The following is a 12,226-nucleotide window of genomic DNA, read 5'->3' as shown; positions in this document are numbered from 1 at the left end:
TGTCTCTCTGTCTCTCTGTCTCTCTGTCTCTCTGTCTCTCTGTCTCTCTGTCTCTCTGTCTCTCTGTCTCTCTGTCTCTCTGTCTCTCTGTCTCTCTGTCTCTCTGTCTCTCTGTCTCTCTGTCTCTCTGTCTCTCTGTCTCTCTGTCTCTCTGTCTCTCTGTCTCTCTGTCTCTCTGTCTCTCTGTCTCTCTGTCTCTCTGTCTCTCTGTCTCTCTGTCTCTCTGTCTCTCTGTCTCTCTGTCTCTCTGTCTCTCTGTCTCTCTGTCTCTCTGTCTCTCTGTCTCTCTGTCTCTCTGTCTCTCTGTCTCTCTGTCTCTCTGTCTCTCTGTCTCTCTGTCTCTCTGTCTCTCTGTCTCTCTGTCTCTCTGTCTCTCTGTCTCTCTGTCTCTCTGTCTCTCTGTCTCTCTGTCTCTCTGTCTCTCTGTCTCTCTGTCTCTCTGTCTCTCTGTCTCTCTGTCTCTCTGTCTCTCTGTCTCTCTGTCTCTCTGTCTCTCTGTCTCTCTGTCTCTCTGTCTCTCTGTCTCTCTGTCTCTCTGTCTCTCTGTCTCTCTGTCTCTCTGTCTCTCTGTCTCTCTGTCTCTCTGTCTCTCTGTCTCTCTGTCTCTCTGTCTCTCTGTCTCTCTGTCTCTCTGTCTCTCTGTCTCTCTGTCTCTCTGTCTCTCTGTCTCTCTGTCTCTCTGTCTCTCTGTCTCTCTGTCTCTCTGTCTCTCTGTCTCTCTGTCTCTCTGTCTCTCTGTCTCTCTGTCTCTCTGTCTCTCTGTCTCTCTGTCTCTCTGTCTCTCTGTCTCTCTGTCTCTCTGTCTCTCTGTCTCTCTGTCTCTCTGTCTCTCTGTCTCTCTGTCTCTCTGTCTCTCTGTCTCTCTGTCTCTCTGTCTCTCTGTCTCTCTGTCTCTCTGTCTCTCTGTCTCTCTGTCTCTCTGTCTCTCTGTCTCTCTGTCTCTCTGTCTCTCTGTCTCTCTGTCTCTCTGTCTCTCTGTCTCTCTGTCTCTCTGTCTCTCTGTCTCTCTGTCTCTCTGTCTCTCTGTCTCTCTGTCTCTCTGTCTCTCTGTCTCTCTGTCTCTCTGTCTCTCTGTCTCTCTGTCTCTCTGTCTCTCTGTCTCTCTGTCTCTCTGTCTCTCTGTCTCTCTGTCTCTCTGTCTCTCTGTCTCTCTGTCTCTCTGTCTCTCTGTCTCTCTGTCTCTCTGTCTCTCTGTCTCTCTGTCTCTCTGTCTCTCTGTCTCTCTGTCTCTCTGTCTCTCTGTCTCTCTGTCTCTCTGTCTCTCTGTCTCTCTGTCTCTCTGTCTCTCTGTCTCTCTGTCTCTCTGTCTCTCTGTCTCTCTGTCTCTCTGTCTCTCTGTCTCTCTGTCTCTCTGTCTCTCTGTCTCTCTGTCTCTCTGTCTCTCTGTCTCTCTGTCTCTCTGTCTCTCTGTCTCTCTGTCTCTCTGTCTCTCTGTCTCTCTGTCTCTCTGTCTCTCTGTCTCTCTGTCTCTCTGTCTCTCTGTCTCTCTGTCTCTCTGTCTCTCTGTCTCTCTGTCTCTCTGTCTCTCTGTCTCTCTGTCTCTCTGTCTCTCTGTCTCTCTGTCTCTCTGTCTCTCTGTCTCTCTGTCTCTCTGTCTCTCTGTCTCTCTGTCTCTCTGTCTCTCTGTCTCTCTGTCTCTCTGTCTCTCTGTCTCTCTGTCTCTCTGTCTCTCTGTCTCTCTGTCTCTCTGTCTCTCTGTCTCTCTGTCTCTCTGTCTCTCTGTCTCTCTGTCTCTCTGTCTCTCTGTCTCTCTGTCTCTCTGTCTCTCTGTCTCTCTGTCTCTCTGTCTCTCTGTCTCTCTGTCTCTCTGTCTCTCTGTCTCTCTGTCTCTCTGTCTCTCTGTCTCTCTGTCTCTCTGTCTCTCTGTCTCTCTGTCTCTCTGTCTCTCTGTCTCTCTGTCTCTCTGTCTCTCTGTCTCTCTGTCTCTCTGTCTCTCTGTCTCTCTGTCTCTCTGTCTCTCTGTCTCTCTGTCTCTCTGTCTCTCTGTCTCTCTGTCTCTCTGTCTCTCTGTCTCTCTGTCTCTCTGTCTCTCTGTCTCTCTGTCTCTCTGTCTCTCTGTCTCTCTGTCTCTCTGTCTCTCTGTCTCTCTGTCTCTCTGTCTCTCTGTCTCTCTGTCTCTCTGTCTCTCTGTCTCTCTGTCTCTCTGTCTCTCTGTCTCTCTGTCTCTCTGTCTCTCTGTCTCTCTGTCTCTCTGTCTCTCTGTCTCTCTGTCTCTCTGTCTCTCTGTCTCTCTGTCTCTCTGTCTCTCTGTCTCTCTGTCTCTCTGTCTCTCTGTCTCTCTGTCTCTCTGTCTCTCTGTCTCTCTGTCTCTCTGTCTCTCTGTCTCTCTGTCTCTCTGTCTCTCTGTCTCTCTGTCTCTCTGTCTCTCTGTCTCTCTGTCTCTCTGTCTCTCTGTCTCTCTGTCTCTCTGTCTCTCTGTCTCTCTGTCTCTCTGTCTCTCTGTCTCTCTGTCTCTCTGTCTCTCTGTCTCTCTGTCTCTCTGTCTCTCTGTCTCTCTGTCTCTCTGTCTCTCTGTCTCTCTGTCTCTCTGTCTCTCTGTCTCTCTGTCTCTCTGTCTCTCTGTCTCTCTGTCTCTCTGTCTCTCTGTCTCTCTGTCTCTCTGTCTCTCTGTCTCTCTGTCTCTCTGTCTCTCTGTCTCTCTGTCTCTCTGTCTCTCTGTCTCTCTGTCTCTCTGTCTCTCTGTCTCTCTGTCTCTCTGTCTCTCTGTCTCTCTGTCTCTCTGTCTCTCTGTCTCTCTGTCTCTCTGTCTCTCTGTCTCTCTGTCTCTCTGTCTCTCTGTCTCTCTGTCTCTCTGTCTCTCTGTCTCTCTGTCTCTCTGTCTCTCTGTCTCTCTGTCTCTCTGTCTCTCTGTCTCTCTGTCTCTCTGTCTCTCTGTCTCTCTGTCTCTCTGTCTCTCTGTCTCTCTGTCTCTCTGTCTCTCTGTCTCTCTGTCTCTCTGTCTCTCTGTCTCTCTGTCTCTCTGTCTCTCTGTCTCTCTGTCTCTCTGTCTCTCTGTCTCTCTGTCTCTCTGTCTCTCTGTCTCTCTGTCTCTCTGTCTCTCTGTCTCTCTGTCTCTCTGTCTCTCTGTCTCTCTGTCTCTCTGTCTCTCTGTCTCTCTGTCTCTCTGTCTCTCTGTCTCTCTGTCTCTCTGTCTCTCTGTCTCTCTGTCTCTCTGTCTCTCTGTCTCTCTGTCTCTCTGTCTCTCTGTCTCTCTGTCTCTCTGTCTCTCTGTCTCTCTGTCTCTCTGTCTCTCTGTCTCTCTGTCTCTCTGTCTCTCTGTCTCTCTGTCTCTCTGTCTCTCTGTCTCTCTGTCTCTCTGTCTCTCTGTCTCTCTGTCTCTCTGTCTCTCTGTCTCTCTGTCTCTCTGTCTCTCTGTCTCTCTGTCTCTCTGTCTCTCTGTCTCTCTGTCTCTCTGTCTCTCTGTCTCTCTGTCTCTCTGTCTCTCTGTCTCTCTGTCTCTCTGTCTCTCTGTCTCTCTGTCTCTCTGTCTCTCTGTCTCTCTGTCTCTCTGTCTCTCTGTCTCTCTGTCTCTCTGTCTCTCTGTCTCTCTGTCTCTCTGTCTCTCTGTCTCTCTGTCTCTCTGTCTCTCTGTCTCTCTGTCTCTCTGTCTCTCTGTCTCTCTGTCTCTCTGTCTCTCTGTCTCTCTGTCTCTCTGTCTCTCTGTCTCTCTGTCTCTCTGTCTCTCTGTCTCTCTGTCTCTCTGTCTCTCTGTCTCTCTGTCTCTCTGTCTCTCTGTCTCTCTGTCTCTCTGTCTCTCTGTCTCTCTGTCTCTCTGTCTCTCTGTCTCTCTGTCTCTCTGTCTCTCTGTCTCTCTGTCTCTCTGTCTCTCTGTCTCTCTGTCTCTCTGTCTCTCTGTCTCTCTGTCTCTCTGTCTCTCTGTCTCTCTGTCTCTCTGTCTCTCTGTCTCTCTGTCTCTCTGTCTCTCTGTCTCTCTGTCTCTCTGTCTCTCTGTCTCTCTGTCTCTCTGTCTCTCTGTCTCTCTGTCTCTCTGTCTCTCTGTCTCTCTGTCTCTCTGTCTCTCTGTCTCTCTGTCTCTCTGTCTCTCTGTCTCTCTGTCTCTCTGTCTCTCTGTCTCTCTGTCTCTCTGTCTCTCTGTCTCTCTGTCTCTCTGTCTCTCTGTCTCTCTGTCTCTCTGTCTCTCTGTCTCTCTGTCTCTCTGTCTCTCTGTCTCTCTGTCTCTCTGTCTCTCTGTCTCTCTGTCTCTCTGTCTCTCTGTCTCTCTGTCTCTCTGTCTCTCTGTCTCTCTGTCTCTCTGTCTCTCTGTCTCTCTGTCTCTCTGTCTCTCTGTCTCTCTGTCTCTCTGTCTCTCTGTCTCTCTGTCTCTCTGTCTCTCTGTCTCTCTGTCTCTCTGTCTCTCTGTCTCTCTGTCTCTCTGTCTCTCTGTCTCTCTGTCTCTCTGTCTCTCTGTCTCTCTGTCTCTCTGTCTCTCTGTCTCTCTGTCTCTCTGTCTCTCTGTCTCTCTGTCTCTCTGTCTCTCTGTCTCTCTGTCTCTCTGTCTCTCTGTCTCTCTGTCTCTCTGTCTCTCTGTCTCTCTGTCTCTCTGTCTCTCTGTCTCTCTGTCTCTCTGTCTCTCTGTCTCTCTGTCTCTCTGTCTCTCTGTCTCTCTGTCTCTCTGTCTCTCTGTCTCTCTGTCTCTCTGTCTCTCTGTCTCTCTGTCTCTCTGTCTCTCTGTCTCTCTGTCTCTCTGTCTCTCTGTCTCTCTGTCTCTCTGTCTCTCTGTCTCTCTGTCTCTCTGTCTCTCTGTCTCTCTGTCTCTCTGTCTCTCTGTCTCTCTGTCTCTCTGTCTCTCTGTCTCTCTGTCTCTCTGTCTCTCTGTCTCTCTGTCTCTCTGTCTCTCTGTCTCTCTGTCTCTCTGTCTCTCTGTCTCTCTGTCTCTCTGTCTCTCTGTCTCTCTGTCTCTCTGTCTCTCTGTCTCTCTGTCTCTCTGTCTCTCTGTCTCTCTGTCTCTCTGTCTCTCTGTCTCTCTGTCTCTCTGTCTCTCTGTCTCTCTGTCTCTCTGTCTCTCTGTCTCTCTGTCTCTCTGTCTCTCTGTCTCTCTGTCTCTCTGTCTCTCTGTCTCTCTGTCTCTCTGTCTCTCTGTCTCTCTGTCTCTCTGTCTCTCTGTCTCTCTGTCTCTCTGTCTCTCTGTCTCTCTGTCTCTCTGTCTCTCTGTCTCTCTGTCTCTCTGTCTCTCTGTCTCTCTGTCTCTCTGTCTCTCTGTCTCTCTGTCTCTCTGTCTCTCTGTCTCTCTGTCTCTCTGTCTCTCTGTCTCTCTGTCTCTCTGTCTCTCTGTCTCTCTGTCTCTCTGTCTCTCTGTCTCTCTGTCTCTCTGTCTCTCTGTCTCTCTGTCTCTCTGTCTCTCTGTCTCTCTGTCTCTCTGTCTCTCTGTCTCTCTGTCTCTCTGTCTCTCTGTCTCTCTGTCTCTCTGTCTCTCTGTCTCTCTGTCTCTCTGTCTCTCTGTCTCTCTGTCTCTCTGTCTCTCTGTCTCTCTGTCTCTCTGTCTCTCTGTCTCTCTGTCTCTCTGTCTCTCTGTCTCTCTGTCTCTCTGTCTCTCTGTCTCTCTGTCTCTCTGTCTCTCTGTCTCTCTGTCTCTCTGTCTCTCTGTCTCTCTGTCTCTCTGTCTCTCTGTCTCTCTGTCTCTCTGTCTCTCTGTCTCTCTGTCTCTCTGTCTCTCTGTCTCTCTGTCTCTCTGTCTCTCTGTCTCTCTGTCTCTCTGTCTCTCTGTCTCTCTGTCTCTCTGTCTCTCTGTCTCTCTGTCTCTCTGTCTCTCTGTCTCTCTGTCTCTCTGTCTCTCTGTCTCTCTGTCTCTCTGTCTCTCTGTCTCTCTGTCTCTCTGTCTCTCTGTCTCTCTGTCTCTCTGTCTCTCTGTCTCTCTGTCTCTCTGTCTCTCTGTCTCTCTGTCTCTCTGTCTCTCTGTCTCTCTGTCTCTCTGTCTCTCTGTCTCTCTGTCTCTCTGTCTCTCTGTCTCTCTGTCTCTCTGTCTCTCTGTCTCTCTGTCTCTCTGTCTCTCTGTCTCTCTGTCTCTCTGTCTCTCTGTCTCTCTGTCTCTCTGTCTCTCTGTCTCTCTGTCTCTCTGTCTCTCTGTCTCTCTGTCTCTCTGTCTCTCTGTCTCTCTGTCTCTCTGTCTCTCTGTCTCTCTGTCTCTCTGTCTCTCTGTCTCTCTGTCTCTCTGTCTCTCTGTCTCTCTGTCTCTCTGTCTCTCTGTCTCTCTGTCTCTCTGTCTCTCTGTCTCTCTGTCTCTCTGTCTCTCTGTCTCTCTGTCTCTCTGTCTCTCTGTCTCTCTGTCTCTCTGTCTCTCTGTCTCTCTGTCTCTCTGTCTCTCTGTCTCTCTGTCTCTCTGTCTCTCTGTCTCTCTGTCTCTCTGTCTCTCTGTCTCTCTGTCTCTCTGTCTCTCTGTCTCTCTGTCTCTCTGTCTCTCTGTCTCTCTGTCTCTCTGTCTCTCTGTCTCTCTGTCTCTCTGTCTCTCTGTCTCTCTGTCTCTCTGTCTCTCTGTCTCTCTGTCTCTCTGTCTCTCTGTCTCTCTGTCTCTCTGTCTCTCTGTCTCTCTGTCTCTCTGTCTCTCTGTCTCTCTGTCTCTCTGTCTCTCTGTCTCTCTGTCTCTCTGTCTCTCTGTCTCTCTGTCTCTCTGTCTCTCTGTCTCTCTGTCTCTCTGTCTCTCTGTCTCTCTGTCTCTCTGTCTCTCTGTCTCTCTGTCTCTCTGTCTCTCTGTCTCTCTGTCTCTCTGTCTCTCTGTCTCTCTGTCTCTCTGTCTCTCTGTCTCTCTGTCTCTCTGTCTCTCTGTCTCTCTGTCTCTCTGTCTCTCTGTCTCTCTGTCTCTCTGTCTCTCTGTCTCTCTGTCTCTCTGTCTCTCTGTCTCTCTGTCTCTCTGTCTCTCTGTCTCTCTGTCTCTCTGTCTCTCTGTCTCTCTGTCTCTCTGTCTCTCTGTCTCTCTGTCTCTCTGTCTCTCTGTCTCTCTGTCTCTCTGTCTCTCTGTCTCTCTGTCTCTCTGTCTCTCTGTCTCTCTGTCTCTCTGTCTCTCTGTCTCTCTGTCTCTCTGTCTCTCTGTCTCTCTGTCTCTCTGTCTCTCTGTCTCTCTGTCTCTCTGTCTCTCTGTCTCTCTGTCTCTCTGTCTCTCTGTCTCTCTGTCTCTCTGTCTCTCTGTCTCTCTGTCTCTCTGTCTCTCTGTCTCTCTGTCTCTCTGTCTCTCTGTCTCTCTGTCTCTCTGTCTCTCTGTCTCTCTGTCTCTCTGTCTCTCTGTCTCTCTGTCTCTCTGTCTCTCTGTCTCTCTGTCTCTCTGTCTCTCTGTCTCTCTGTCTCTCTGTCTCTCTGTCTCTCTGTCTCTCTGTCTCTCTGTCTCTCTGTCTCTCTGTCTCTCTGTCTCTCTGTCTCTCTGTCTCTCTGTCTCTCTGTCTCTCTGTCTCTCTGTCTCTCTGTCTCTCTGTCTCTCTGTCTCTCTGTCTCTCTGTCTCTCTGTCTCTCTGTCTCTCTGTCTCTCTGTCTCTCTGTCTCTCTGTCTCTCTGTCTCTCTGTCTCTCTGTCTCTCTGTCTCTCTGTCTCTCTGTCTCTCTGTCTCTCTGTCTCTCTGTCTCTCTGTCTCTCTGTCTCTCTGTCTCTCTGTCTCTCTGTCTCTCTGTCTCTCTGTCTCTCTGTCTCTCTGTCTCTCTGTCTCTCTGTCTCTCTGTCTCTCTGTCTCTCTGTCTCTCTGTCTCTCTGTCTCTCTGTCTCTCTGTCTCTCTGTCTCTCTGTCTCTCTGTCTCTCTGTCTCTCTGTCTCTCTGTCTCTCTGTCTCTCTGTCTCTCTGTCTCTCTGTCTCTCTGTCTCTCTGTCTCTCTGTCTCTCTGTCTCTCTGTCTCTCTGTCTCTCTGTCTCTCTGTCTCTCTGTCTCTCTGTCTCTCTGTCTCTCTGTCTCTCTGTCTCTCTGTCTCTCTGTCTCTCTGTCTCTCTGTCTCTCTGTCTCTCTGTCTCTCTGTCTCTCTGTCTCTCTGTCTCTCTGTCTCTCTGTCTCTCTGTCTCTCTGTCTCTCTGTCTCTCTGTCTCTCTGTCTCTCTGTCTCTCTGTCTCTCTGTCTCTCTGTCTCTCTGTCTCTCTGTCTCTCTGTCTCTCTGTCTCTCTGTCTCTCTGTCTCTCTGTCTCTCTGTCTCTCTGTCTCTCTGTCTCTCTGTCTCTCTGTCTCTCTGTCTCTCTGTCTCTCTGTCTCTCTGTCTCTCTGTCTCTCTGTCTCTCTGTCTCTCTGTCTCTCTGTCTCTCTGTCTCTCTGTCTCTCTGTCTCTCTGTCTCTCTGTCTCTCTGTCTCTCTGTCTCTCTGTCTCTCTGTCTCTCTGTCTCTCTGTCTCTCTGTCTCTCTGTCTCTCTGTCTCTCTGTCTCTCTGTCTCTCTGTCTCTCTGTCTCTCTGTCTCTCTGTCTCTCTGTCTCTCTGTCTCTCTGTCTCTCTGTCTCTCTGTCTCTCTGTCTCTCTGTCTCTCTGTCTCTCTGTCTCTCTGTCTCTCTGTCTCTCTGTCTCTCTGTCTCTCTGTCTCTCTGTCTCTCTGTCTCTCTGTCTCTCTGTCTCTCTGTCTCTCTGTCTCTCTGTCTCTCTGTCTCTCTGTCTCTCTGTCTCTCTGTCTCTCTGTCTCTCTGTCTCTCTGTCTCTCTGTCTCTCTGTCTCTCTGTCTCTCTGTCTCTCTGTCTCTCTGTCTCTCTGTCTCTCTGTCTCTCTGTCTCTCTGTCTCTCTGTCTCTCTGTCTCTCTGTCTCTCTGTCTCTCTGTCTCTCTGTCTCTCTGTCTCTCTGTCTCTCTGTCTCTCTGTCTCTCTGTCTCTCTGTCTCTCTGTCTCTCTGTCTCTCTGTCTCTCTGTCTCTCTGTCTCTCTGTCTCTCTGTCTCTCTGTCTCTCTGTCTCTCTGTCTCTCTGTCTCTCTGTCTCTCTGTCTCTCTGTCTCTCTGTCTCTCTGTCTCTCTGTCTCTCTGTCTCTCTGTCTCTCTGTCTCTCTGTCTCTCTGTCTCTCTGTCTCTCTGTCTCTCTGTCTCTCTGTCTCTCTGTCTCTCTGTCTCTCTGTCTCTCTGTCTCTCTGTCTCTCTGTCTCTCTGTCTCTCTGTCTCTCTGTCTCTCTGTCTCTCTGTCTCTCTGTCTCTCTGTCTCTCTGTCTCTCTGTCTCTCTGTCTCTCTGTCTCTCTGTCTCTCTGTCTCTCTGTCTCTCTGTCTCTCTGTCTCTCTGTCTCTCTGTCTCTCTGTCTCTCTGTCTCTCTGTCTCTCTGTCTCTCTGTCTCTCTGTCTCTCTGTCTCTCTGTCTCTCTGTCTCTCTGTCTCTCTGTCTCTCTGTCTCTCTGTCTCTCTGTCTCTCTGTCTCTCTGTCTCTCTGTCTCTCTGTCTCTCTGTCTCTCTGTCTCTCTGTCTCTCTGTCTCTCTGTCTCTCTGTCTCTCTGTCTCTCTGTCTCTCTGTCTCTCTGTCTCTCTGTCTCTCTGTCTCTCTGTCTCTCTGTCTCTCTGTCTCTCTGTCTCTCTGTCTCTCTGTCTCTCTGTCTCTCTGTCTCTCTGTCTCTCTGTCTCTCTGTCTCTCTGTCTCTCTGTCTCTCTGTCTCTCTGTCTCTCTGTCTCTCTGTCTCTCTGTCTCTCTGTCTCTCTGTCTCTCTGTCTCTCTGTCTCTCTGTCTCTCTGTCTCTCTGTCTCTCTGTCTCTCTGTCTCTCTGTCTCTCTGTCTCTCTGTCTCTCTGTCTCTCTGTCTCTCTGTCTCTCTGTCTCTCTGTCTCTCTGTCTCTCTGTCTCTCTGTCTCTCTGTCTCTCTGTCTCTCTGTCTCTCTGTCTCTCTGTCTCTCTGTCTCTCTGTCTCTCTGTCTCTCTGTCTCTCTGTCTCTCTGTCTCTCTGTCTCTCTGTCTCTCTGTCTCTCTGTCTCTCTGTCTCTCTGTCTCTCTGTCTCTCTGTCTCTCTGTCTCTCTGTCTCTCTGTCTCTCTGTCTCTCTGTCTCTCTGTCTCTCTGTCTCTCTGTCTCTCTGTCTCTCTGTCTCTCTGTCTCTCTGTCTCTCTGTCTCTCTGTCTCTCTGTCTCTCTGTCTCTCTGTCTCTCTGTCTCTCTGTCTCTCTGTCTCTCTGTCTCTCTGTCTCTCTGTCTCTCTGTCTCTCTGTCTCTCTGTCTCTCTGTCTCTCTGTCTCTCTGTCTCTCTGTCTCTCTGTCTCTCTGTCTCTCTGTCTCTCTGTCTCTCTGTCTCTCTGTCTCTCTGTCTCTCTGTCTCTCTGTCTCTCTGTCTCTCTGTCTCTCTGTCTCTCTGTCTCTCTGTCTCTCTGTCTCTCTGTCTCTCTGTCTCTCTGTCTCTCTGTCTCTCTGTCTCTCTGTCTCTCTGTCTCTCTGTCTCTCTGTCTCTCTGTCTCTCTGTCTCTCTGTCTCTCTGTCTCTCTGTCTCTCTGTCTCTCTGTCTCTCTGTCTCTCTGTCTCTCTGTCTCTCTGTCTCTCTGTCTCTCTGTCTCTCTGTCTCTCTGTCTCTCTGTCTCTCTGTCTCTCTGTCTCTCTGTCTCTCTGTCTCTCTGTCTCTCTGTCTCTCTGTCTCTCTGTCTCTCTGTCTCTCTGTCTCTCTGTCTCTCTGTCTCTCTGTCTCTCTGTCTCTCTGTCTCTCTGTCTCTCTGTCTCTCTGTCTCTCTGTCTCTCTGTCTCTCTGTCTCTCTGTCTCTCTGTCTCTCTGTCTCTCTGTCTCTCTGTCTCTCTGTCTCTCTGTCTCTCTGTCTCTCTGTCTCTCTGTCTCTCTGTCTCTCTGTCTCTCTGTCTCTCTGTCTCTCTGTCTCTCTGTCTCTCTGTCTCTCTGTCTCTCTGTCTCTCTGTCTCTCTGTCTCTCTGTCTCTCTGTCTCTCTGTCTCTCTGTCTCTCTGTCTCTCTGTCTCTCTGTCTCTCTGTCTCTCTGTCTCTCTGTCTCTCTGTCTCTCTGTCTCTCTGTCTCTCTGTCTCTCTGTCTCTCTGTCTCTCTGTCTCTCTGTCTCTCTGTCTCTCTGTCTCTCTGTCTCTCTGTCTCTCTGTCTCTCTGTCTCTCTGTCTCTCTGTCTCTCTGTCTCTCTGTCTCTCTGTCTCTCTGTCTCTCTGTCTCTCTGTCTCTCTGTCTCTCTGTCTCTCTGTCTCTCTGTCTCTCTGTCTCTCTGTCTCTCTGTCTCTCTGTCTCTCTGTCTCTCTGTCTCTCTGTCTCTCTGTCTCTCTGTCTCTCTGTCTCTCTGTCTCTCTGTCTCTCTGTCTCTCTGTCTCTCTGTCTCTCTGTCTCTCTGTCTCTCTGTCTCTCTGTCTCTCTGTCTCTCTGTCTCTCTGTCTCTCTGTCTCTCTGTCTCTCTGTCTCTCTGTCTCTCTGTCTCTCTGTCTCTCTGTCTCTCTGTCTCTCTGTCTCTCTGTCTCTCTGTCTCTCTGTCTCTCTGTCTCTCTGTCTCTCTGTCTCTCTGTCTCTCTGTCTCTCTGTCTCTCTGTCTCTCTGTCTCTCTGTCTCTCTGTCTCTCTGTCTCTCTGTCTCTCTGTCTCTCTGTCTCTCTGTCTCTCTGTCTCTCTGTCTCTCTGTCTCTCTGTCTCTCTGTCTCTCTGTCTCTCTGTCTCTCTGTCTCTCTGTCTCTCTGTCTCTCTGTCTCTCTGTCTCTCTGTCTCTCTGTCTCTCTGTCTCTCTGTCTCTCTGTCTCTCTGTCTCTCTGTCTCTCTGTCTCTCTGTCTCTCTGTCTCTCTGTCTCTCTGTCTCTCTGTCTCTCTGTCTCTCTGTCTCTCTGTCTCTCTGTCTCTCTGTCTCTCTGTCTCTCTGTCTCTCTGTCTCTCTGTCTCTCTGTCTCTCTGTCTCTCTGTCTCTCTGTCTCTCTGTCTCTCTGTCTCTCTGTCTCTCTGTCTCTCTGTCTCTCTGTCTCTCTGTCTCTCTGTCTCTCTGTCTCTCTGTCTCTCTGTCTCTCTGTCTCTCTGTCTCTCTGTCTCTCTGTCTCTCTGTCTCTCTGTCTCTCTGTCTCTCTGTCTCTCTGTCTCTCTGTCTCTCTGTCTCTCTGTCTCTCTGTCTCTCTGTCTCTCTGTCTCTCTGTCTCTCTGTCTCTCTGTCTCTCTGTCTCTCTGTCTCTCTGTCTCTCTGTCTCTCTGTCTCTCTGTCTCTCTGTCTCTCTGTCTCTCTGTCTCTCTGTCTCTCTGTCTCTCTGTCTCTCTGTCTCTCTGTCTCTCTGTCTCTCTGTCTCTCTGTCTCTCTGTCTCTCTGTCTCTCTGTCTCTCTGTCTCTCTGTCTCTCTGTCTCTCTGTCTCTCTGTCTCTCTGTCTCTCTGTCTCTCTGTCTCTCTGTCTCTCTGTCTCTCTGTCTCTCTGTCTCTCTGTCTCTCTGTCTCTCTG

The sequence above is a fragment of the Schistocerca piceifrons genome, chromosome 3 (genome assembly GCF_021461385.2).
Source record: "Schistocerca piceifrons isolate TAMUIC-IGC-003096 chromosome 3, iqSchPice1.1, whole genome shotgun sequence".
NCBI classification, from domain to species: Eukaryota; Metazoa; Arthropoda; class Insecta; order Orthoptera; family Acrididae; genus Schistocerca; species Schistocerca piceifrons.
This window is presented reverse-complemented; position numbering follows the sequence as displayed.